Raw genomic sequence first — 24,940 nt, forward strand, 5'->3', positions numbered from 1 at the left:
CTTAATCAGGCCAATAATATTTATCATATATTACAGTGCAGATCAGAAATGACACAAGGAGGTAAGGAGTGGATATGCCATGAGCTGTATAGCCATTGAGCAACTGCAAGATGCTTTGTGACTGGGTGCATAATAAATTAGGGCTCCTGGTTTTATGGTATTTGTTTTTTTGACATTTCCGTCTGTATTTACGCTTATTTATTATATGCTCATTTTATCTGTATTTATCCATATGGATATTGGGTTGTTGTGGAAAAACTGAATCTGAGACGGGTATATTTCTACCTTTATTTGTTAATAACCAATTTTATTGAAAGTCCACAGCAGGTACATTTATCAAGATATACAACACATGCTTGAATCAAAATAACAGTGAAGGTATTATCTTTGTCCTAGCTGGCGACATCAATCACCTTGCATAGATAAACCATAAAATAAGCACCATTTCCCCAAACGCTGTCATTTTTGTGGGGCCATCCACTTGTGTATGTAGGTTTCTGTTGCTGGGTATACCAATCAGCTACTCTACACCAACTCGAAAGTGAGGGGGGCGTTGGTTGCCTCCATGTGTGTACCACATCCCTTGTAGCTGCAAGGCAGACCACTCCAATAACATTATGCTGGGCCTGGGACGCCCCCAAACTCCTCCACCAACCCTAAGAGGGCAGAGCGCTGAATCAATTTCACTGAATGCCCAAGGACTGCAGAAAGCTCTTCAGCCACCTGGCCCCAGTAAGGGTGGAGTGCCGGGCAGTCCTAGACCATATGGAAGAGATCTGCGGCAGGGAGGAAGCATCGTGGATACGCAGCCAGAACACTGGGTGACATGTCATGTACACAGTGGGTACAAAGATAGGTTGTGTGGAAGAAGTTCAATTGTATCATGTGCATACAGGAGGGGAATTGCCAATTCTCGTGGGGCTATACAGGCCTCCCTCCAGTCATCCTCATCAATGTCCCCCACACAAGCTACCCATTCCTGTCTGAGTAGGTCGAAACCGCCAGGGGCGTGAATAATCGAAGAATCATAAATTGCAGATATGGACCCCTTCCCAAGGTGGCCTAAGAAAATCTTAGCCTCAAGTGAGATATAGTCGGGAATCGGGGTTCCCGATAGAATGTGTGATCGCAGGCTGTGCTGCAGCTGAAGAAAATTAAAGAACTGCAAGTTTGCAAGGGTGTATGAGCTTTTCAAGTCCTGGAATGACATTAGAATTTCCCCTTTGTATACGTCCCCAAATATGAAATGCCGATTTGATCACATTGAACAAAGCCTTTGAGAGCAGATAGATCCTGAAGCAAGGTTCCCCACCAAATAGGGGTCATCCCAGGCAGACTGTGGTCCCAATGTTGAAGGCTTTAAGCCGCCCTCCAGCAGAGAATTGACACCTGTGTAAAGGACGACAACGCCGGGGGTAGCCAGGCTCCGTAGAGGAGCCAGAGGAGGCCATCAAGAACCAAGGAGAGCTATTCCAGATGACACAGCGGGTCAACCGAACCTCTGGTGAACCAATCGTTGATCGATATCAGATGCCCCACAAGTTAATATATGGAAATGTCAGGCAGCACAAGACCACTGAAGAAGGGTGATTTACGTGCCGAGGAGAAGGCCACCTTGTGGTGCCCACCAGCCCACACAAAATTTGCAAGTTTGGAAGACAAAGAGCGGAACCATCTACGTGGGATAGGGTAGGGAAAATTCCCAAGACATACGGGTAACAGGGGAGGCATATCATTTTAAAGAGCTCAATGCACCCCATAGGATTGAGTGGCAGGCCAACCCATCTGTGTAACTTCCGATTAAGAGCTTGAGTGAGGCCCTGAAATTTAAGGGCCTATGCTAAATCAATAAGGTGGGACATATGAATCCCCAGATATTTAAACGAGTTCCCCCGGATGAGGACATTAGAGTATTAATAGTGCCCCCCCCCATCACCCCTTACCTCCTCCAAACAAGGTTTGCTGGCATTAATCCACAGGCCTTAAGTGTCAGCATAGAGGTGGAGGATCTCAAGGCATCAGAGGATTGTCAAGAAACAAAAGAATTTTATCAGCATATAATGCTATACGGTCCGCAAGCCCACCACCCCCATCACCATCTCCACACCTGATCATCGGACTGAATGAGATAAGCAAAGGACTTTATAGCAAGACAAACAGGAGGGGTGGGGGGAAGCAGGCAGCACTGGCAAGTACCCCGCGCATGTGAAAGGGTGCAGAGAACACACTATCCACCCGAACCTGAGCGGCAGTAGTGCCATACATGAGACAGACCATCATATGACATGTGGTTCCAAGACCTGCCCGCAAAAGGATTTCTCCATTTATTTAACCAATAAATATGCACTCATGCCTGAACGCCTGACAGGTTTCAGGGATAGATGATAAAATATGCACTTATAGGAAAAAATGCAAATTTGAATATTGGGGTTGTGCATATCTACTTTTGTTTAACCCCTTGGGCGCGGCCGCGATTCTGCGCCTGTGCGGCACATTCCGATCGTGGATGCGGTCATGACGGCCGGGAGCCGTCATCAGCACACGAGCACTGTGTGCTGTGACGGCTCCGGGCCGTCATCAGCATGGAAGGGGTTAAGGCTCTTTACTAAAATGCCTTTATTTTTTTAACCACTTACCTTTCAATCGTCAAATCTATTAGCCTGGTACTTATGAATGACAGCAAAAATAAATATAGACAGGAAAATAAAGGGTATTCTGTCTCTATTTAGCTGTAAAAACGGAAAACTGGGAGCCTTAATAATAATGTCAAAGTCATAATATCATGGGTACTGAATAGCGAGGACAAAGTATTGAGAAAATGTTTTTACTTTTAAATAAGTCTAGATTTTCTGCACCTAACTCCACATTAATGTACCTATGCGATACAAACATCTTCAAGGCAGGTAGATGTGGAGTTACGAATAGGAAATCTATACTACCCTATATGCACTTACCTTTTAATATTTTGGCCCTCGATATTCTGTCCGTAATATTCATGTATGTCCATATTCAGTAATGCAATCCCTAGTGACCTATCATATCACTTCTACTCTTGCAATGGAGTAGCATCATCGTTTGATGTGAAACTAAATTAAATGAATAATGCTTTTTTTAAACTTGAGTTTTGACTGCAGAGCTGTCAAACAGACCTATTGTCACTAATATTGTTAAAGTGGCCTGTCGCTCCGCGTGTTTCAACTATTGGCTTCTTTCGCCTAGCCCCTTGCAGCCACAGCTTGATACTTTCTCCCTTCTGTTTCTAGTCTTGGCTCAGTCCAGTGGAGTATTTGTCTTTCACCTACTGTTAGTGGCTCTTTGGATGTACCTTCATTTTTCAAATAGATTGAACTACATGAGGGAATATGTGCCCATTGATACAGACTTCACATCGCCTCAATGTTCGTTGCCCTAGAGTCCGCTGTGCGTGTTCGCTCTCGCTTCCTTCTCTGTGTTTCACTGCTCCTTTCTTCTCCCCCTCCCTCTTTAGCAATTATCATGCGCCGCCTTTTTTAGATGTGTTTGGCTTTAAGGCAAAGCTGTGTTTCCCTGCTTTAGCCCATTAAGCCCAGGCCTTTTGCTTTGCCAATGCTTGCCTAACCATTCAGTAATTGGCGCAGAGTTTAGGACCTGAATGACATGCAGTTTGACATGCAGGTGCAAACATCTTCGCTTCCCCAGTAGTCATCATTCATCTATTTCTTGCAGCGTTTTCAACAAACCCATTAAAAAGAAGGAAACAGCAGATGTCAAAATAAAACTCACAAAAGTAAAACCACCTAGACATAGTACAACGGCTGCCGAAGCGAGGTTCAAAAATAATGCATGGAAATACATTACAAAGAAGAAAGGATGAGTTAACATGAAGATGGGTGCAAGGGCATGGTGGCGATCCCAGACATAAGAAAAGACCATGTTCATTTTGCAATTTCAAGACAGAGTTCCAGAGTTGTTTTCAAGCGTCAGTTCCAAAATGTGTTCGCTGCTAGGTACATCATTCTTTGACAGTTCACACGTTCTCCTACTTCCTGCACAGGGTTTCTCGCCCTCAACATCTGAGAAAGAGAAAAAGGGAGGCAAATGAATGTTAAAGTTTCAGATTTACAATGTGCATGACGTATCTTTCACAAAGCATCCGATTCTGCATGAATATACGACCCAGTCTCTAGCTGCAGTCTGAGAGTATAGACTGTATTACATAGACGTCAGTTCATTAAAATCCCAGAGGAAACAGCAGTAACACCCCCAGTGACATCACAGAGTTTGCCTGGTCCAGCCCTTAGCCTGCTAGCCTCTTGTTTGCTGTTGAGACCCTAGAGGAAGTGCAAGATGTGCAAACTACAGAAAGTTAGCATGTTCTAAAACAGGGTGGCCAGACAATTTTTCATCAACAAAGGGACAGGAATAACTTGATTGTCAGCGCTTACTAACATAAAAACACAGAAATTAAGGTCTGGATTTAGATCTCAGCGGACGGGTTACTCCATCACAGTGGTGACGGATATCTGGGATTTATATTTCGGCGGACGGGATATCCATCACTGATGTGATGGAATAACCCGTCCGCCGAGATCTAAATCAGGAACTGAGTCATTATAATGAATTGAAGGCAACGTTTACACACATAATTGCTTTACACTAGAGTTGGTATCGAATCCTGCACTGGAATACATATAACGTGCCTTCCTCTTTACTTAGTTAGCCTTCTCTGAAAACCGGTAAATGTGCTAAATTGCCTGAAATTTGCTGAGATAGATGGTGAAAAGCCAGGACTGTCCTGGCAAATCCAGGGCACCGGGTGACTTTATTGTAGGAGCCCTGTATAATGTCTGTTCCTGTCAGTTTCGTCGTGACCTTTACGATTAGGATTAGTAAAGAGATTAGAACGGTATGAAATTACAAGGCAGTGGCTTCAGAAGACTCAGGTGAGTGTTTACTTACCGCAAATGGAATTAAAGTAAACAAAGCTCTTCTTGTTCTTCAAGTGGCATTTTGTATTTGATCTGAGTAACTCCAATGATGTTATTGTTATAGGGGACATCAGTATCTAAGCTTTGGAGCAGGAGCTCTATGCGCTCGAGTCAATTTGTAATATACCTGGTTGCAATTAAAGCTGACAACCAACATGTGATTATGAACGAATGACATTGAATGGATTTGTAGCTTACTGATATTCTTCCATCCCTCATCCCCCAGGCTTGTGGATGCCTATGCCACCGGACAAAAATCATCCACACAACCAGTGTTTTGTGAGCTACAGCTCCTGAACTGACCATCACGGTAAATGGACATCCACGTACCACGGGACATCACCAAAGACATCCAAAGGGGATTGTGTTGTTTGGCAGTGTTTGAGATAGGCAACTTGTTCTGTGGGAGGTGGGTCTTTGGGGATTCCAGTGGGTCTAAGTTTGGTTCTATAGCTAGTGCATTCAGGGCCAGCTTTAGTGCTGCCGGCGCACAGTGCAAGAATGTTTGTTGGCACCCCCAAAGACCACCTCTGCCAGGGATTCCCTCACTACCACCAATTAACAGGGCCCCTCACGTCTCCATAACCACTCTCTCTTCTGGTTCGTTTTATAGCGCTACTCATACCAGTGTATGGTGTCTACGCACTCTACATCACACACACATTGTGTAAATCAGTGTATAGGAAATGTTACATAAGAGAAAAGACTAAAAGGTGTAAGAGTCACATGTCATCCATACTGATAGGCAGTATAGTTTAAGAGTGCGTGGTCTGGAGAAGCACAAACTCAGAATTTAAAAGTAACACCATGGTGGGAGGTTCAACGGTTTTTGCAATATTAGGGTAATGAAAGACAGGAAAAAATCACAATGCTTTAATCTATACCTTGCAGTTTGCATGCAGCTCTTTGATGACAGTTAATAGATCATTGTCCTATGTTACGATTTTAACTTATAAACTGCAAGTAACAAAAGTATCTCCCTGACAAAAGCAGTAACCCACTGACCTAGTTATATTACATGCACTTTATGATCTGCATGGTACACGTTCTTTGGAGCAGGCATATTAATCCTTTATGCTATTTATTATGATCAGTCAAAACTTCCACTAGACAAAACTCCCAATCTCTCTTCAGCAAGAACATTAATCACCGGAGATATCCTGAGATTTTTATTGTTGCCTGAAATTGCTGGAGGCCAGGAATGTGGCTGCAGGTGCTTTTAAACCCCCATACTTGCAAATAAGACACCCCCACAGAAAGTCAGCACCCGCTGCAGTGGCACCGGTCACTCCGCCCTAGAGTCGGCCCTGAGTGCATTGAAACTAAATTCCTGCATTCTGTGTTCTGGAACCTCATCAAATATCACTCTATTGTGACTGGAATAGAATAACTTCAACCAGAAACCAAAACTGTTACTTTAGTCATTCAAGATTATGTCCACGTTTGCTATTGTGTTGTGACACTGTAACTTGAGGAGGGTGGTTAGTTTTGGCTTTGGATGCACCTTGACATTTCACAGGATCTTTATGAATACCTCCCCAAATAAATTGTCTGGGCCATAGCATGGGCTTGGGGTCCGATATTTGGCTAGGAAGGTACTAGAGATTACTGGCTTTTGATTAGTAGTCTTATTTTGTGTGTAGTGACATTTATTTATTTTCAATCCTTTTCATTACAAAGTAAAGCACCAACTGCACACTGACATTCTAGATTGCTACTATTTTGCAAACCATATCACCACACATCATCTCCTTGAGCATGCATTTGCTGCTTTAACGTCACGGCCCTGTGAAAGTCTTGTGCTAAAAGGGATACTTGGTAATCCATTTGGAATGCATTAACATTGTTATATTTGAGGCTAAGTAACCACTGGCTCCCTTTGGACCGTAAGAAAAGGTCTCACAAAAACAACGTAATTGGGGGAAGTGATGGAAGGGTGGTTTATAGTTAATGTATCTTTGTAAGCAGACTACAAGGTGCTGCATTACTCTGACAGAGCTGCCCTGTTACCCAGCAACACCCTCTATGCCTGGATCAACAAAAAGATTGCTAGAAGGATGCAGACCATTCAGAATTTGGCAGCCAGCATCACTCTGCACCTCCCATGCCACACTCACATCACAGCACACATGAAGGAGCTTCTCTAGCTCCCCATACACAAACAAGGACAATTCAGATTCCTCACCCACACTTCCAAGGCATTACATAACACTGGCCCAGCATACCTCATCAATCGCATCTGCTTCCACAAACCTTCCAGGCACCTTTTCCCGTCCAGACTCCTTCTTGCACATATCCCACAGAAATCCAGATCCGGTGGTCGATCCATCTCTATTGTTCTTAAAATGTGGAATGACCTGCTGCAACACATAAGAGCCTCCCCCTCACAAGACCTTTTTTTTCGAGTAGTCCCACTAGGCCCTAGGTTTGGCTAAATGCACACATGCTCTGCACCAGGATACCTTTCTGGGTGATACTGCACTCTAAAAATCTGAAGCGCATATAACATAACATGACATAACAAGTATACTAATAGAAGGCCCTTTTCTTCAGACTATAGATTACAGTTCATTAAGGCTTGACAGCAAATGGATTAACCAATTCTTTTTCAGCATGATTCTTTGCAGGGTTCTGGTGAGGCACTAGTCTGGTGATGTCCTAGTGTGGTCTGCACAGCAGCCTGAGAGTGATTTCTGGAAGGATTTTTTCCTTAGAGGTTCGCCCTTTCTCTTGATTGCTTCCTTAAGGCCAACACGGAAAAGAAAGCACGGCGCACAGGCTTACATTTAGGCTCTCCTTGGTAAAGTTTTCTATATTTGCTTTTCTGGGTTGCTTAAAGGCTTCTTGTTTTGTCTTTCTCTATTGGGCCATTTGTATTTTCTCTGTTCTGTCATAATCAGCCTTTATCATGTATCTATGGAAGATACCATTTCATAGCTTTCTGTTTCTTAGGAGTAGCCTAGTCACACAGACATCTACTGAGTCTCCATGGCTGAGCAGCTGCAGACTTTCTTTTTCTCCTGTTTCCCCAGCCATGATTATTCAAACACTTCTTCCCCAGCTTCCTCAGTAAGCCCTCCTGAAATTGATGGAACCCTCTTCTTCTGTTGTCGATTGCTCTTCCTTTTTTTCCCGCAGTCAGCACCACTTGTGGTTCATGCGTTGCTCCCAAGTGTTGTCTGCATTGCCTGACTTCTCCACCTCTCTGGCTCTTGTACCCTGAATTAGGTGTGTTAATCAGAGGCCCAGTAAACCACCTTTCAAAAGATTAATATAGCACTGGTGCTAGCCTGGTGATCTTCCTGTGAAAGACCAGACGTCTTTCCTGATTCCTCAGCTGAGATGGAAGAGGCTAACATACCCCTGGAGGTCAATACACACAAAGAGAACAAAGCAGGAAAGCCACTTTACACATGCACATCCACCCCTGGAGGTAATTTGCTGATGACCACCAGTCAGGTCGGGCCTTGTGGATCTACTAGTCTGCACAGACAGACAGAATACTGGAGCATTGCAGGCAACCTACAGGGACTTGTTTCTCTGTGTCCTCAAAAAATGTATGTTTTGATGAACTGCTCTGCTGCCAGCATTTTTCTTTAGGGACTTCTGAAACAATAGGGCGCTTGAGCAGGATCCATATGTTGTAATCACAAACATTCATTTGACATTGATCCATGGTATATTTTACTTTCTGGTGTGGGACATCTCCGCACAGACGTTAGCAGCTCTGTGTTTTTGCTGCCGGGGCCCACAGCCAAATCCCCCATTACACTGAAGCTAACAAACTTCTCCCTCTTTGAGGCTGGATTTCACAATAACCTATTAATCTGTAATAGTCAAGACACAGCTGTTAGACTGCTGTGATCCCCATAGTATAAAAATAGAAATGTTTGCCTATGCCTCCAAACTACTTGAAGTACACACTAATTCATGTACGAGTAAACCACAACTTGTTAGTTTACACAAAACATTTTATGTTTTTCAATTTGGTACTCAGTTTACAAAAAGAGAATTCACAATAAACAGAACTAAGATCACTATCGACCTCATGTCTGAGCCATATAAAAATTCAAAAGAAATTAATACAAATGTGCAGTGAACCGAACATGTGGTGAACAATTAGAAAAACAGTGACTTATTGACATATACAAACATCACATTAAATACATGGACCAAAAAACTTTTTACATTTGTGAAACAAGGGCTCTTACAAACATTTAGGAACCCGGGGAGAAAATAGAAAACAGCGTTTATAGTAGTTGTTAAACTCCCAAAACCTGAATAGGAACTAATCAATTGAATTTCAGGAACATAGCCCGTTTCTACAATAAATGGCAATGGCCAACCGGCCAAACAAAGGAAAAAAGAGTGCCGACGCGTTTCGAATCCTGATTCACAACTTGCAGAATTCTCATCAGGGCAGATTGGATCTAGTCCATGGGCACTATTTAAAATGAAACAAAACAAAGTATTTACTATCTAGCGGGTCCTCTAGCCATTAATCTCTGGACAGTAAGATTACAAAACAGTTTGTACCTTGTGTGAGTCCTGCCCACAGTCAGTTCTGGATTAGAGGAAATGTCGTCTAGGCTTGGCGGCCTACGCTGCAACAGAGTAATGGAGTGAATAAGTACTAGCCGGGTGCACAGGAAGGGAATGCTTGAAAGCCATTATCACTCGGTTACCTGAGTTTTTATGGAAGCTGAGCCACATCTTCGCCACTTGGGGTGAAGTTCCTTTATTTTCTGAAACATAGGGGACAGAGTGCGACTTAGTGCACTGATTACTCGCTGATTAGCTAATCGTGTGTAGATTTTGGTATTTAGAATGAACCACTTACTTGGGCATTGGTCCGCAGTGACCTCAGTGGGGGTTCTATTTTGTGACCACGTTTCGCCGCGCAGGGAGCAGTTAAAATCTGTGAGGATAAGGAGAGGGGCACCGTGTTACCGCGCTGCTATTTGGATGCTGGGTTGAACAAGGTACAATTTTAGAATGTGTCTACATCCGCGCTAGTCGCGTTTGAATTTTAAACTCTTACAAATGGTCCACTTACTTGGACAACGAGTAGCGGTGACTTCAATGGGGGTTCTGATTTTAAGACTGCGTTTCTCCAACCAAAGCTTACTCGGGTAAATATCTGCGGGGGGAATGGGAGGGGGACACGTTACCGCGTTATCATTTCTGTGCATAACCAATACAGTTGACAGTTCAGGAAAGTGGCCGCTTCCGTGCTTACCGCAATATGTCAAATCCGATCAGCGTGCTTGCTCCACAGCGGTGACCAAGGGATGTGAGTGTCCCTGGGCGTCGCCGACCATGAAGCCCAAACCATGTAGTTGGTAACGGGCCAATCAGGCAAAAGTCCAAGTAATGAAGCATGCTGGGACCTGTAGTGTCAAAGAGCAAATCAAGGTTTACACGAACCTTTGAGGTGCATTATGGGACATGTAGTGTCCGCCAGCGGGCACAAAATGTTTCTGCCCTATTTATTTCACTAAGGCTGTTCAGACCCTTGTTGACGCTGTCAAACTTTAGGATTAGGTACGCCTCCTTGCGCAACAGCATTGTGTCCACATCTGGGAAGTGTTTAGGGTCGATCCATGCCAATACGGTCCATTTGAAGTCAGTCTCAGAATGGCCATTACTGGTGAAATGTTCCACCATGGGGGCAGTGATAACTTTTTTCTTAAGCCGGGAGCGATGCTGAGTAATGCGGGCATTAATGGGCTGATTTGTTTTGCCTACGTAAACTCTGTTGCATGGGCAAACCACCGCATAGACGACATTTCGAGTCTTGCAATTCGTGAAGCAATCATGCTTCCATCTAATGCCATTGTTTACAAATATGTCACCTTCTATGGTGCTTGAACATGAAACACAATTGCCACATTTGCGATGTCCGCGTATTGGTTTCAGATTCCACTGTGTGACAAGGTCGCTTTTGGGTGCTGTGATATGACTATCTGCTCTGATTAAATGTTGCCCTATGCTTCTGTTCTTGCGCATAGCAAAGATGGGTTTTGAGAGGGGATGCTCTAGAGTCTCAAGAAGATGCCAGTTATTCCGAATTATGTTCTTAAATTGGTTCGTGTGTTGGCCAAATGTTGTCACACAAACCAATTGTTCCAGATCTTTCTTTTCTTTCTTTTCAAACAATGTCTCTCTTGGAGTAAATTTGGCCCTATTCTTTGAATGTTTTAACAACTTTTTAGGGTATCCTCTTTCTACCATCTCATTGCAGAATCTGATTGCATGAGAGTCAAAATCACAAAGGTTTGTGCAATTACGCCTGATCCTCAACAGTTGCCCATAGGGCAAATTATTTTTTAACGATTGAGGATGCGAACTGGTGTAATGCAGAATGGTATTCCGGTCAGTTTCCTTTTTATGCAAGGAGGTAGTTAACTTAGCCTCATGGGAGCTTACCGTGACGTCCAGGAAAGTCATTTCTTTTGGACTGTAGTTGAGTGTGAATTGAATGTCTGGGTGCCTAGAGTTCAGCCACAGATGGAACTGCTCGAGGTCCGCCTGGCTCCACTGCCACAGGAGCCAGACGTCGTCGATGTATCTTAGCCACTGAATGATATGTCCTGAGAAAGGGTTGTCACTGAGGACAAAACGCTCCTCATATTGTGCCATGTACAACACGGCCAACTCCGGTGCGTAGGGACAACCCATGGCTGTCCCCTTGACTTGAACAAAAAAGCTATTTTCAAATTTAAAATAGTTGCTGCGAAGAGTGATCTCAGCTAGTGCCACAATGAAGTTGGTAGGTACCCGATGGGGTCTATCCCTTTGTTCTAGGTACAGTTCGATGACCTCTAGAGCTTCATCCTGCGGTATCTGTGTGTAGAGCGAGGCGACGTCAAGTGTCACCATCAACTCGGTCCGGTCATTGAATGGATGTCCCTCAATCTGTTTAATGAAGGCTGTTGTGTCGCTGAGGTGCGATCGGACTTTTGCAATACATGGCTTTAAAAAGAAATCAATGTATTTTGATACTGGTTCAAGCACCGAATCGCATCCCGAGACAATGGGTCTGCCCGGGGGTACTTTGTCATTTTTGTGAATCTTCGGTAAGAAGTAGAGAATCGGAGTTCGAGGCGTTTTCTTATTCAAAAATTCATACTCTTTAGGTCCTAAAAAACCTGTGTCCAAACCCTCCTTGGTAATTCGAGATATTTTATCCTGGATTGCTAAGCGCGAATATCTCCAAAAGCTAACGCCTGCCCTGAGTAGTTCTTAGCCATGTTATCCAATGGCAGGTGGATAACATGGCTAAGAGCATTAGCTCGGTAATGCATGAATATCGCTGACTTTTCAGCGATATTCATGCATTTCGGCCGATTTTTATCGCTTTTGAGATAAACCTTGATAATAGCAAGGTTTATCTGCGATAAAAATCGGCGGAGCTAGGCGATAATAATATTGCCGCTAAGCCAACATAGCGATAATTATCGATAGTTGTCGGTAATATGCCCCAGAATTTGGCAGGACAGTGTACAAATTCCTTCAAAAGATAGTTCATTGCCCTCTAGTCTCAGACCTTAGGACCCCTCACGTTTCCTGCCTCATTGAAAGCACTGGCAAAATAGATATTTTATGACTTTCTTACTCTATTGTTCTAATCTGTTTTCAGTGTAACACTCTCCTAACGCCTCGTTATATCTGCTGCAAAGGTTATGCATGTCTTAAAACAATCAACAAAAAGCAGAAGCATATATTGTGAAGTCATGTGATGGTACACCTGTTCAAAGTTGTGGATGTGTTTTCTTTTGGTTGTTTGTGATGTGGTTTTCTGATGGCTCCCAGTGAATTCAAGAAGAGGCCCATGACCATAGAAAAAGTGCCCGCAAAAAATGATTGCTTTTTAGAGCAGGATTTCCCAAACATTTAAGAACCCCGACCTACGTTTTAGAATGACACTTTTTTTCAAGGCCCAGCTAGTTTTAATGGACATGAGACAGGCGATATTGTAACTTAACTAAAACATCGTGTGGCAGCGCACTGTCATTTACAGGCGGCAGAATTTTCATTGAAACGACCACTTAATATGCACAGACTTACAGTGTTAATGATGAAACTATACGCCACATAAATAGTAATGTGTGTAAATCGGGTTTCAGTAAATATTTATCATTTGTGTATATCCAAGTAAAGAGTCTTGAATTGTTTTGATCCTAATAAAAACGTTGCTTCGATAACACTTCAGAATTTCAAAAAATGTGCTTCCTTTTTGCTTTCTTAACTGCTGAATGTGTACAGTGCATTACAGGTGTTTACATGTTGTTGTATGTTACAAAAATGACATTCTACTGCCTTTCTTATTTCTCTTTCTGTTCCCCAACAATATTGTCACATCATTATTTTTACTTATCTTTCTCTGACTGCAAAGTGAGAGAAGTTTGTAAACACCAATTCCCATGTTAAAAAACATAAGAAGCAATTCACCATGAGACATGCCTGACATTTTACCTCTGTCTGTGTGGGTGAGCAAGACAATTTTTGCCCTCTAAGAGGGATGCTGTCCGATTTCGTATTGATGTTGGTGCACATTTGAGATTTAGCATTTCTCTGTTTGTGCCCATTATTATAAAATTCTACATTTGATGGCCTTTATTGCAAACACTTTCTATGTAATTCAGAGATATTACTGCTGCATCTGGATTTTTTACTTCTGTTTTGTACTTTTTAATTTTTGTAATAAACCTTCATGGTTTTTCTGAATTCTAATATCGATCTCTCTTTTTTAGTCAGTCTTTCTTATTGACTGTATTTTAAAAATGCTGTTTTGAAAATTATCGCTTTTAACACATTGCCTCATATAGTTTGCGGTTAACACTGTCCCAGATCTACCCAATGTTTGGACACACAACTGTAATGCAGACTTCCTAGGGTCCTGCACGCCCACTAGGGCCATTCTGTACAATCATCGGATAGTATTGCTTGCTTCCTCACTTAGGTTTTAGTTTCAGTCTAGATAACATCTGCTGAACTATTGTGGTGCGCAGTGTTGACACTTCCACATAGCATGTCCTCCGGGTCTGAAGGTAGTCCTGTATAGGTAAAGTGAGGAGGGTCTGCTGTGGTGTGCCCATCTTTAGATCATCGAGATGTGGTCGGTGTTTCATAAAGAGTTGATGCTCATCATGCCAATCCATTTCCATCAGCAAATGCTTTTTTAGTGTTGATTTTGTCAACTTTCGGAATGCCATTCATTACTTAGGAAAAAACTATGGAAATTAAAAATTCAGGAAAACACAGCAGAGTAGTGGCGTCTCCGCTTTAGGGGCGTTTGGGGCCGCCCCCCTGCTTTCTCGCCGTGCTACAAGGCAGAAACATAAATGGTAATAACTACCATTTGTTTCTGCCTTCTCGCACGGCGAGAAAGCAGAAGTTCCTGGTTGGGGGTAGGCGGTGTTACTCGAGGGCAGGGGGGAGTGGCTTGCCCACTGCTGTTCATACTGACTGCTTGGGCAGCCTGAGGCCGCCCAAACAGTCAGTATGAACAACAATGGACAAGCCACTCCCCCTGCCCTCGAGGTCGAGTAACACCGCCCACTCTTCCTGTTCTCTATGTATGCTGCAGCATACATAGAGAAAATTACACAACAAAAACACAGTTTTTAAAATATATACAATATATCTAATCCTTTGATAGAGGCGGTAAAGTTTTATAGTAGAATAGGAGGATTGTATAAAATCTTAAATTCAAGAAAAGATGATGATTTGGGGAAACATATGGTCTACTGGATTGAGACTTTGGGTGAGAATGAAATAGATATTTCTATTGAAGATGCTATTGGTAGAGCTAGAGAAACTTTAATGTCGGCAAATTTACAAGTGCAATTTTTTAAAACTGTGTTTAGGTTGTACTATACGCCAGCGCGAATGAAAAAGTGGGGTAATAGATATGATGGGAAGTGTTTTCGATGTGCTACACCAGATGTAGCACATCTAGATCATATGTTTTATTCTTGTGTTAAACTGCTTCGTTTCTTACAAGCTATGGAAAGATTCCTATCTCAAATAACAGAAAAAACGGTTAAGATAACCCCAGCGTTGATGATGTTAGGGATGGGTCATGAGGTCTCGAAGGAAGGTACAAATTTAGGTACTTCTTATTTGTAGCAATGACTATAGCCCGTTTAAGTATAGCAGGGGAATGGTTATGTCAAGAGCCTCCGAGATTTGAGGTGTGGAGGGCTAAGCTACTTAGAATATCAAACTTGGAATTTAGCCTATACTCGCTAAAAGGTGTAGGAAAACGTAAAATGGGACTAATGATTTGGGAAGATTTTTTGGCCTATATGAACAATTGAAAAGTATATTGCAACTAACTATGGTGCAAGAGTGCTTATTTATTTCTATTTTGTAATATACTTTATGAAGGAGTTTAAAAAGAATATCCTGCTTGAAAAATTTTGCATTGTTTAGAAAATCATGTAATCATTGTAATGTGATAAATCGTATACTCTTGATGTCATGATGTTAATCTTGTTATGTAAGTGTGGAAAGAAAATAAAAAAAAATAAAAAAGAGAAAATGACCCGTGTGGGGCAGCGGCCTCACCAATCACAATGCTGCCATTGCAGCGTTGTGATTGGTGGAGGGGAGGGAGGCTGCTCTTCCTGATGACGCACGCTGCAGCTTCAACGCAAGACGGCGGGAGACTTGGGACTTAAGCGGGATGGTAAGTTTTTTACTTTTATATATTTTTTCCCTTAAACCCCTCCCGCCTCCCCCTATCCCCTCCGCGACCTCATTTCCACCCCCACCACCCGCCGGTAATGCCGGCCGCGACTGGCAGCCCGACTCCAAAACGGGCGCCCAGAGCTTTGCAATAACAATTCATGCAGCAATTTCATGAGGCTTCAGGGCAGCTAACGAGGGGGGAGGCCGTCCCGATCTGAAAGCGAACCCCCACAAACTCACCCTCAGGTCAGCACCCTGCTCTCACAGACATCACAGGCACCCATCTGGCAGCTCACCCACGGAAACACCAAACTGCTGCAAAAAGTGCATTTGCCGCTCACCCTGGGGTGTTTTATTTCTTTTTGCTCTTTTAACAGATCTACCACTTGGTTTTTGTTGTTAGTATTTTTTTATCTCCGTTAAATTATGATACTTCCACCCCCCCGTTTAGAAAATTTGAATTACATCCGTCAAATAATAGTATTAATCATTTTAAAAAGGACATCCCATGAATTGATTTGTATTTCCACATTTAGTTGTATTTTCTTTTGTGTGATAAGGAAACCGTGATTTTGTCATTACGGAATTCTAGCTGCGAACCTTTGAGGCGCTGAATTTCAAGTGCTCGTTGGCTGCCACCGTTTGCTTAATCTTAACTCTTGAAACTTTCTGTGCCACAAGTTGCCGGGTTGCACCTAATGCAATTTTTAGTTACCTAAATAGAACATAAGGCATGTGAACAGTATTCCTCGTATTGCTCGGTTTAAGAGAACTTAACCCTTACCGGAAAGTGCCCTGATTGGGGTTTTGTATTTTGTCCGATTTTGAAAGTGTTTTGTGCATATCACAAAAAGTGATGAAAAACGTGTTGTGGGGTGTAGGGGGGTGGGTTGCCTCAGCTAATGTCAGGTACTGGTAATTACTTTGGACCTCAATCGATTCCATCTTTTTGCCCCATAGTGCCATCAAAAACCGGAACCACGTGAAATGCGAAGGGGTTACATATGTTCCCCTTTCAGAGGAAATCATGTTGGGCTGTTTAACATAAGACTGGTGCCTGTCTAAGGTGACTTGATGGTTAAAAACGAGGCACTGTTAAGAGCAATTACCAGTGGCTGAGATTGATTCAAGAAATTCAACGATCACGTTTTCTTTTTTCTCAGTGTGATGCCCTAAATCCAATGGGTATGCCCAGACCTGGGTTTCATGCTCCCTAGGACTTAAGTTTCATGGTATTGATGAGACCCACATAGGCTGAAAGAGGTGCGAGGTTGTGTGTGTATTGCTCTGAGGGCCCTGGCAGTGAAAGTACGACAATTGTTCTGCGCCCCCGCCTCACCCCTTTCAAAAGTCACCAGCCGCCACTGCAGCAGAATGATACTCCTCAAGAAAGATTTTCCTCACAATCACTGAGAGTTGATGGAACGTCCCAGTAAGTGCAGAATATATAATCACCTGGTGTTATGTCTGTGGCACCTGTGTTTGAATCATTCAGCAAATCAATGAGTAGGTCGCTCGTGAAATATAAGGAAGCAGAGGAAAGGTTACAACTGAGACTGACTGATACTACAAACTGCCCAGACTTCACAAAAGCAATTGTTGCTAAATAGATTCCAAGGCACACAAGAGGGTTTGCGGAAATCAAGCAAAGAGCTAAATGACAAAATATGCAAAATAGATGGAAACGTTACAAACACTGACAGAAGTCCCAGCAATGAAAGATCAAATCCGCACCAACGAATGCATTACTGTACAGCGAGCTCGTCCAACCCACATTATATATAAGCCATACCACACTGGCACCAACTGAACTCTCATTTATTCAAATGACAGTAGAGAGAGCACAGCCCTCTAACAGCTATTCCTTAATTATTTAAGGTTAAGAGGGTGTTGGGATCACCTCTTTTAAAGAGGGAGGGAGTTATTAGTGTCAAGTTACTGCTATTTAATTGATCATAATGCTATTACATTGAAAAGCTCCACCTCATAGACAGGTGAACAGGTACAAAAAGCAGTATAACACAGAGACAAATTACATCTCACAAGTGACTAAGCAATTAAGGTCTAAATAACATTGACTTCAAATAAAACAAAATAACGTAAATGCCATGAAACAAAGCATTTTATTTTTGACAGAATAATCCCATTCAAACCCATTAGCATTTTAGTGTGGGGAGTGATTTTAATTATAATCTAAACTGTCCCACAAACAATGATGACCAGGTTACCTGGTTTGACCTTCACTAAGCAATTTTTAAATGCATTATAAGTGATCTAAGAAAAGAGCTCTTAAAATATCAGTTTCTAGATACAGCTTAATACTTAGAACCCTCAATGAAGCGGTCACACTGGTCTTCCTGATACATTTTAATACATTTCACTTTTCAGGAATACTGTCTTAGATTATATTTTAGTTTCTCTGTGGTCATTTGAATATTGCTTCACATTTGAGCTTATCCCTAAAATCCAGAGTAAAATCCCCCACTAGTTGTGCCTGCAACTCATCAATCTGAGTTTTTAAAACAGATTATCTGTAATGGAGACATGGTTGGTTTAAGTCACCTTAAAATGCATAAATGGAAACAATGCAAGATTTCTAAAATTCAAAATGTAATTATTGACTTATTTACAACAGAAGTCTTCTTCCATCATTGTTGAATCATGGGTCTCACTGCTAACTAGATTTCATGACATTATAGCCAAGAAAAAGATCATTGAGCAGCCAAGTGGTCTTTATATATAAGGCCCCTGATTTATAAAAGCTTTACACATGGAAAGGGGTGCTCCGAACAACAAAATAGGAGAGATTGCAATGAAAAGAGTGGTTCATTTTATTCAGTATTTGTAAATAAAGATAGTTTGGGCTTTTATTTCTAGATTGTAACTGTAAGCAAGGCAGGATGAATGCTGTATACTGTGTGGTATGGGAAACCCACGTCACCTCTCTGTGGTAGAGATTAATTCAGACAACTATAACGAGTTGATCAGGGCTGAGTTCAATTTATCAAGCGCCTAGGTCGTTAGGACTTAGCAGGAAGTTGGACAAATGATGCCCCTGGGACAAATGGCTCAATAAGCTCGTTATAAAGTAGTCTGACAATTCTGGGTGTCTCAATTGTTACCTGTCTTTTTCCCATTTTGTTTCACTAAATCCGGTCTTAGAGGGTTAGTAGGCATTCATTTTACATTCTTTGTATTAAAAAAGCTGATCCATCTGAACTTGTGATCTCCTGTATAATTAATGTGTTAGATGTGGAGTCCAGGTGTTATGCACAAATCTTGCTGAGAGATTTTTATTCTTGGGACACAGACATTTTTCAAACTGGATTCCCGCCTACCTGTGGGACTATTGACACAATTATGCTTTTATTTATCATGATATACCAGTATACTAAAATTAAGAAGGTTCCCTCCAATCCCTACTATATACATTATCACTCTTCGTTTTACAATTGGAACTAGCTTGGAGTCAACTTGAGTTCTGGATTCTCAAGTACAGTCCACTGAAGGTGATCCAATTATTATATCATGGTACATGGGTCTAACTACAGCTCAGGCCTGGCAACTTTGTTTCTAGACTTATAAAATCTACAAAGGCTTGAAACAAGTCTGCATATAAGCCACATTACTCTTTAGTTTATACACTGCAGATGTAGAGTGGTATATTGAAAAGGAAGTCACAGATCCTGTTTCTTATGGTCCAATTCGAATCCTGTTTTAATCATGATACTTTATTGTCTGGGTTGCTCAGGATGGATCTGCAAGGTGCACTAAATGCAGTGACAAAATTAGTCCTGTGCAATATCTGCATGAATCACAAGAATGAATTACTAGTGTCGGGAGGTGAACAGATCAAGAAAAGAAGTGTTCCTTCAACATCAGCAGAGTCTGCAGATACAATTATTTGGGTATATGTGTTAAAGAAATGGGTCATAATAAATGCCGCCAGACAGTTTTAAAATTCTGGGTAAAGAACATTTGTTTAATTGTGAATAGCATTTTATTGAGTTAAAACATCTAACAATGTCATCAGTTTAACAGATCATCAAGGCACAATTTCTTGCCACATTGACTTATGCCTATGACCTTTTTTCCCCAATTTGTATTCAACATTCAAATCAAGTTATTAAGTCCATCATTGATGTTGCCCAATTCAGAAATCAAGCACTCTGTTGTCTCCACAGGGTTGTGATGCAAATTGTTCTTTGCTTGAACAGTAAACCTAATGCAATTGAATTTTTCACCAAACTGGAATGCTAGCTTCCTTTTCTTGTGGATATGCCCTCTCGTGACCAGGACATTTATTTAGTCTTGCTTCACCTGGACTTCATATCGATGCAGAAGAAAGAGGCAAGTGCTATATGCCCTGCTAGTTCTACAGAGTTGTGCTACACACGAGGGTCTCGGATTTGTGCTAGACATGAGGGTCTCTAATAATGTATCAGCATCACATGTGCCCCCCCACCCCACCTCCCCAGCATGACATTGGGGCTCAACAATAGCAATGACCAAAAAGTGCATCTATGAGTCTTGGTTCCAGCATATATCGAGGACCATTGTCTGTGCTTAATATGGGGGTTGATCTTGGCGTCTCCCAAATTTCGATATGTCACTAGCTATGTGAACCCTGTGACTCTGATCTTACACCATGGTATCTCAAACAATTCCTCTTTCCCCATGGCAGGATAGTCACAAGGTCGGGGCTGTCTGTTAAGCTTAAAAATGCTGAGGCACATCACGAGCGCCGTGCAAGATGGCTGCCGGACTCTGAAACTCCTGGTCGGCTCCGGCTTTAACTCAGGGACTTGGTGCATTATCACTGTGAATCATCCTCCTGAGTCTGGATTGTAAAGTCTGAAGGTCGACGAACCCATTCTGTACCTTTCCTAAGTAATTCTCCCGTTGTGCAGGCATGATTTCCACAATACGGCATTGAGTGCTTTATGAGGAACGTTATGAGCCATTTTAAAGCAGGCTGTGTTCCTGAGAGGAATTAATTTGGGGGCAGCGGGGGTCTATAATTTCTTACTTTTGAAGGCACTACAATGTGAATTTTACCTCTATTCACATATATACCCACTGGCTTAAGGTACATTTGGTTTTTACCACAATTTTCAAGATGTTCTAAATCTGCATTTCAGGCTACGCTGTGGGTCAGGGGGCAATCAACTTTTTGCACCTTCAATGTTCCCCGTAGCATTGAACGGTGGCTGGTGTACAGCGTCTCTTTCTCTCTGGGCAGTCTTGGGGAGACAGTCTTGCTGAGGTGCAGGGCTTTAGCTTCACTCTCCAAACATCGCTTTTGCCTTTATGGAGCTACTCTGTACATATTTGCTCGCTCTACACAATCTCCTCATGGGCTGAAGTATGTCATGCTGTACGCTTTGGACTGCTGTTTGAACCACTGCCACTGCCCTCTGGATCATTTTATCTCTTACGTTAATCTTGGCGGAGGCCCTCCAGATATTTTGGATGTGCTATGTAACGCAATTTCAACCCTACACTGGTTACTCTCAGGGAAGCAACAGTATAATAGTCTACAGCTTCTTGAATAGCAGAAGGGTTAATTCATGGTCTTAGTTAGTCATCCTGCTCCTACGGATAGGGCTTTGAAGCACAAGGACAAAACATCACCTCTCCCATCTTCTACCAAGCTCATCACTTGCTCTTTCCAAAAAGCTATCTGCTTCAGTCCAGAGACCAAAGAAAGACTCAGATTCCCCATCCAAATCACCTCCTCCGTTCACCTTAGATGACATCAGGGAGGAAAGAAGAGCTTTAAAACCTTTCAATGGGGAAATAAATCCTTCCCTGATACGCATCTAGGAGAAATGTTCCTCTAATGAGCTGCACATTGCTGCTATTGAACAAAGGATCAGTGATGTGGCGTGGAAGACTCAATTCCAGTGGTATCTCAGTTTACAAAGAAAAAATAATGCTCAAAAGGGATACCGAAAATGTGAAAACCGAAATTGGAGAAGCAACTTATGACTCTATGGAATCTCGGAGAATTCAGAAGGGTCCAGCATCGTTTCTGCAAAGATGTCTATTGCTCATTTACCTGAGCACAGCCTACTCAGTATTCAAAGAGCCCATCATTTTGGTCCTAAACCTTCATCTAATTCTTCACATCAGAGACCTAGAGGTATCATAATCCTTTTCTTGCAGCACACCAATTTAATGCACACCCTGTCTGCAGCCAAACAAGCAGGCCCACTCCAATGGTCTGCTAAAAAGGTCTAATTCTCGCAGGATGTTTCCAATGCAACGGCTGAAAGAAGAAAATATTTCATTGAACTCTGTCCACAACTAAAATCCATGAACATTAGATATGGCCTTGTTCATCCATTTTTTATCAAAATTACCTATAAGGTGAACTCTTATACTTTTGAAGATCCGGCCAAACTGTAGGACTTTCTTTATCAATATCATCTCAAAGACATGAAAATTGGTGCTGCAGTGACACAATATTCTCTTCCATTTAGGAATTGTTCATCCCTGGATTGTGTACCTTGTATAACCCATATATTTCTCATTGTCTTTCAGCCCTAGTGTATCATCTGGCTTATATGTCCTGTCTCAGTGCATACCGCCCCTTCATTGTGTGTACCATCCCTACAACATGCCACCTCTCGTAGTCCATTGTAAGTGTATCATTACGCTTTTCATCCTCTTGTACTTACCTTCCTATAAATTGTTCAATATTTCCTGCAGCACCTGTATGCCTTTGTTCCTTTCTCCAATGGGTATTGCTGATAATTTATTTTATTTTTAATGTTCACAAAGGGCTAAGTACCCTGTTTTAATAATTGTATGCGTTCTTTCCTCACTTGTTGATTTGTTTTTACTTATTTCTCAGTACTTTCCCTCACAGGGGAGCCCATGCAGGTTTGCTGGGCCCTGGATTTGATCACTTTTCTTTTGCCCACATTGTTTATAGGACCACACATCAGGCAGACATGCCCACCCTCACATGCAGGTTTATTTCAAACCACCACCAGTGCGCCCATGCCACTGGTGCACCAAAGGCAAGCCAGTCTGCAATCGTCCATGCCCAGGATTGCGCCCAGCACCATAACCCCTGCCGGTTTCACATCACAAACCACAAAAATAATCACCTCCTCAGGTAAAAAACGTTTAGCTTTTAACAAATATAGTAAAAACATGTTACCACGTTAACATGACCTCATTATGGTTAGGTAAGGGGGAACGCTGTAAGAGCTGTGCTTTTCAGCTCATGGGCCCTTTCTCTCAGCCTAGCTCTCAGTATCAGGGCCTTAGTTTACACTCTAAAACCATTCCTATGGTGTTTACCTGCATTCTTGCGAATGCTCGCTCATTAGTAAAACACGCCATAGAAATGGCAGAATTAATTCACTCCCATTAGCCGGATATTACTTTCATTAGTGAAACCTGGTCTAATAATACATCGATGCAGGAACTTTTAACTGCGACCCTGTAGGATATTGTTTGCACAGACAGGACTGCCAGTTAAAAATAGGAGGAGGTTTAGACATTTTATATTGGGACAATCACAGGGTCAAAAAAATTCTCAATCAACCAGACCGAAGATTGTGAATCCCTATCGTTTAAGTTTGAATTGACAAAAAATAAATCCTTTCGAGGATCCCTTATCTACAGTCCCCCGGGCCCTAGAAATAGATTTTTAAATCCTATTAGTTCTCTCTTTGAGGACGACATCTGTAATACGGTTTTACAGTACTCAGAGATTTTAACTTTCATTTGGAATCTCAGGGGGACAAGGATACGACCTTACTCGAATTCATAAATGCCTTTGATCTTCCCGAACTAATACGAGAACCTAACCACAGTGCTGGCCATACTTTGAATGCTTTGTTCTCCAATGATAAAGCCATTTCCATTCTCAAAGTTCTTCCACTATCCTGGTTGGATAATTCAGCCATATTCTTCAAGCTCAAGGATGCTGAAGAAAGCCTAGCTTCAAACAATAGACATAACTCAACCCAGTATAGGGCTTGGGCCAACCTAGATCTAAAACAACTGCAACAAATGCTGATGAAATAATTTCCGCCACCGGTGAAAAACCCGAAGTTAGCCGCTCAGGAGTATTTAGTTTGTAAACATGCAGACTGTCCCCACTAGGAAGGCTCATCATAGTAGGAATAAACCATCTGCTCCTTGGTTTTCTGAAGCCCTTTGACTAGAAAAACAAAGTTGTAGACATCTAGAAAGGAAATGGAGATCCCAGTATGACTCTCATGAGAAAGGAATTCACATACTTTCCCTATCTAAATATAAAAACCTTCTAATTAAGGAAAAGATGGCATACCACACTGTGCAAATTGAGTCCTCAAAAAACTCTGCAAAATAACTTTATCAGATAATAAACAAACTTACCAGACAGCCTGATTATAGTGGAGACTGGATTAGTCAGTCCTTTGACTTTGTGCGATACTGTCACTCAGCATTTCAGAAATAAAATAAATCACATTTTGTAGCTATTTCCTCACTCTTGTAACAATAACCTGCCAGCAATCAGTACCAGGTCGCGCGGCTATTCTGATAGCAATCCCCCACTGGCCATTTTTGACGCCACGTCTCCAGTCACAATAGTACAAATAGAGATCTTGTACAGACCACCACATCCGGTTCCCCTGGTGATCCGGGTTCTTTCTCAGTGCTTAAGCCTATCTTGAATGTCTTAGCCTCTAAACCCACCAACATTTATTATTCCATGTTTATCTCAGGTATCTTCCTCTTTTCTTGGAAAAAGGCATCTATTCTCCCGCTCCTAAAAGAAATGCCAATCTTGACCCAGAAGATCTGGCTAATTAACGGCCCATCTCCAGACTCCCCTTCCCCTCCAAAATAATCAAAAATATTATGAACACCCAGCTGAATCAGTTTATTAAAGAGAATAAATGTATCCTTCCACTTAATTTTGGTTCTGATCGGAACACAGCATAGAGACAGCCCTCAATAAGGCCACTGATGAACTAAAGTTTATCCTGGAAGAGGGCAGATCTGCAGCACTGATCCTGTTAGATCTATTGGCGGCCTTTGACACATCTTGCTCCAGCGTCTGAAAATGATCAGCAGAAACAAGCTAGCCTTAAAACTACTTACATCCATCCTCTCTGATAAATGCAACAATACTAGCCATCAAATCCAAAATTGTATGAGCCATATCAATTCTTGGATGAGCAAGCATTGCCTTAAGCTTAATTCTAAGAAGACTGAGGTGATCCTACTTGGAAACGATCCCAACTTCTGGTCAGCACCCTGTTGGCCAG

At 42.1% G+C, this 24,940-nt stretch overlaps 1 protein-coding gene across 1 annotated transcript in view; it reads right to left on the reverse strand.

The window, feature by feature from the left end:
• The window catches only part of BANK1 (B cell scaffold protein with ankyrin repeats 1), a 2,350,097-nt gene continuing 2,325,157 nt past the window's right edge, over positions 1–24,940 (reverse strand). Inside the window, exon 17 of the mRNA XM_086961584.1 lies at positions 1–4,052. The gene's annotated coding sequence lies outside the window, so the exon portion shown is untranslated. The remainder of the gene's footprint in view (positions 4,053–24,940) is intronic.

Source organism: Lissotriton vulgaris, chromosome 3_1 (genome assembly GCF_964263255.1).
Source record: "Lissotriton vulgaris chromosome 3_1, aLisVul1.2, whole genome shotgun sequence".
NCBI lineage: Eukaryota > Metazoa > Chordata > Amphibia > Caudata > Salamandridae > Lissotriton > Lissotriton vulgaris.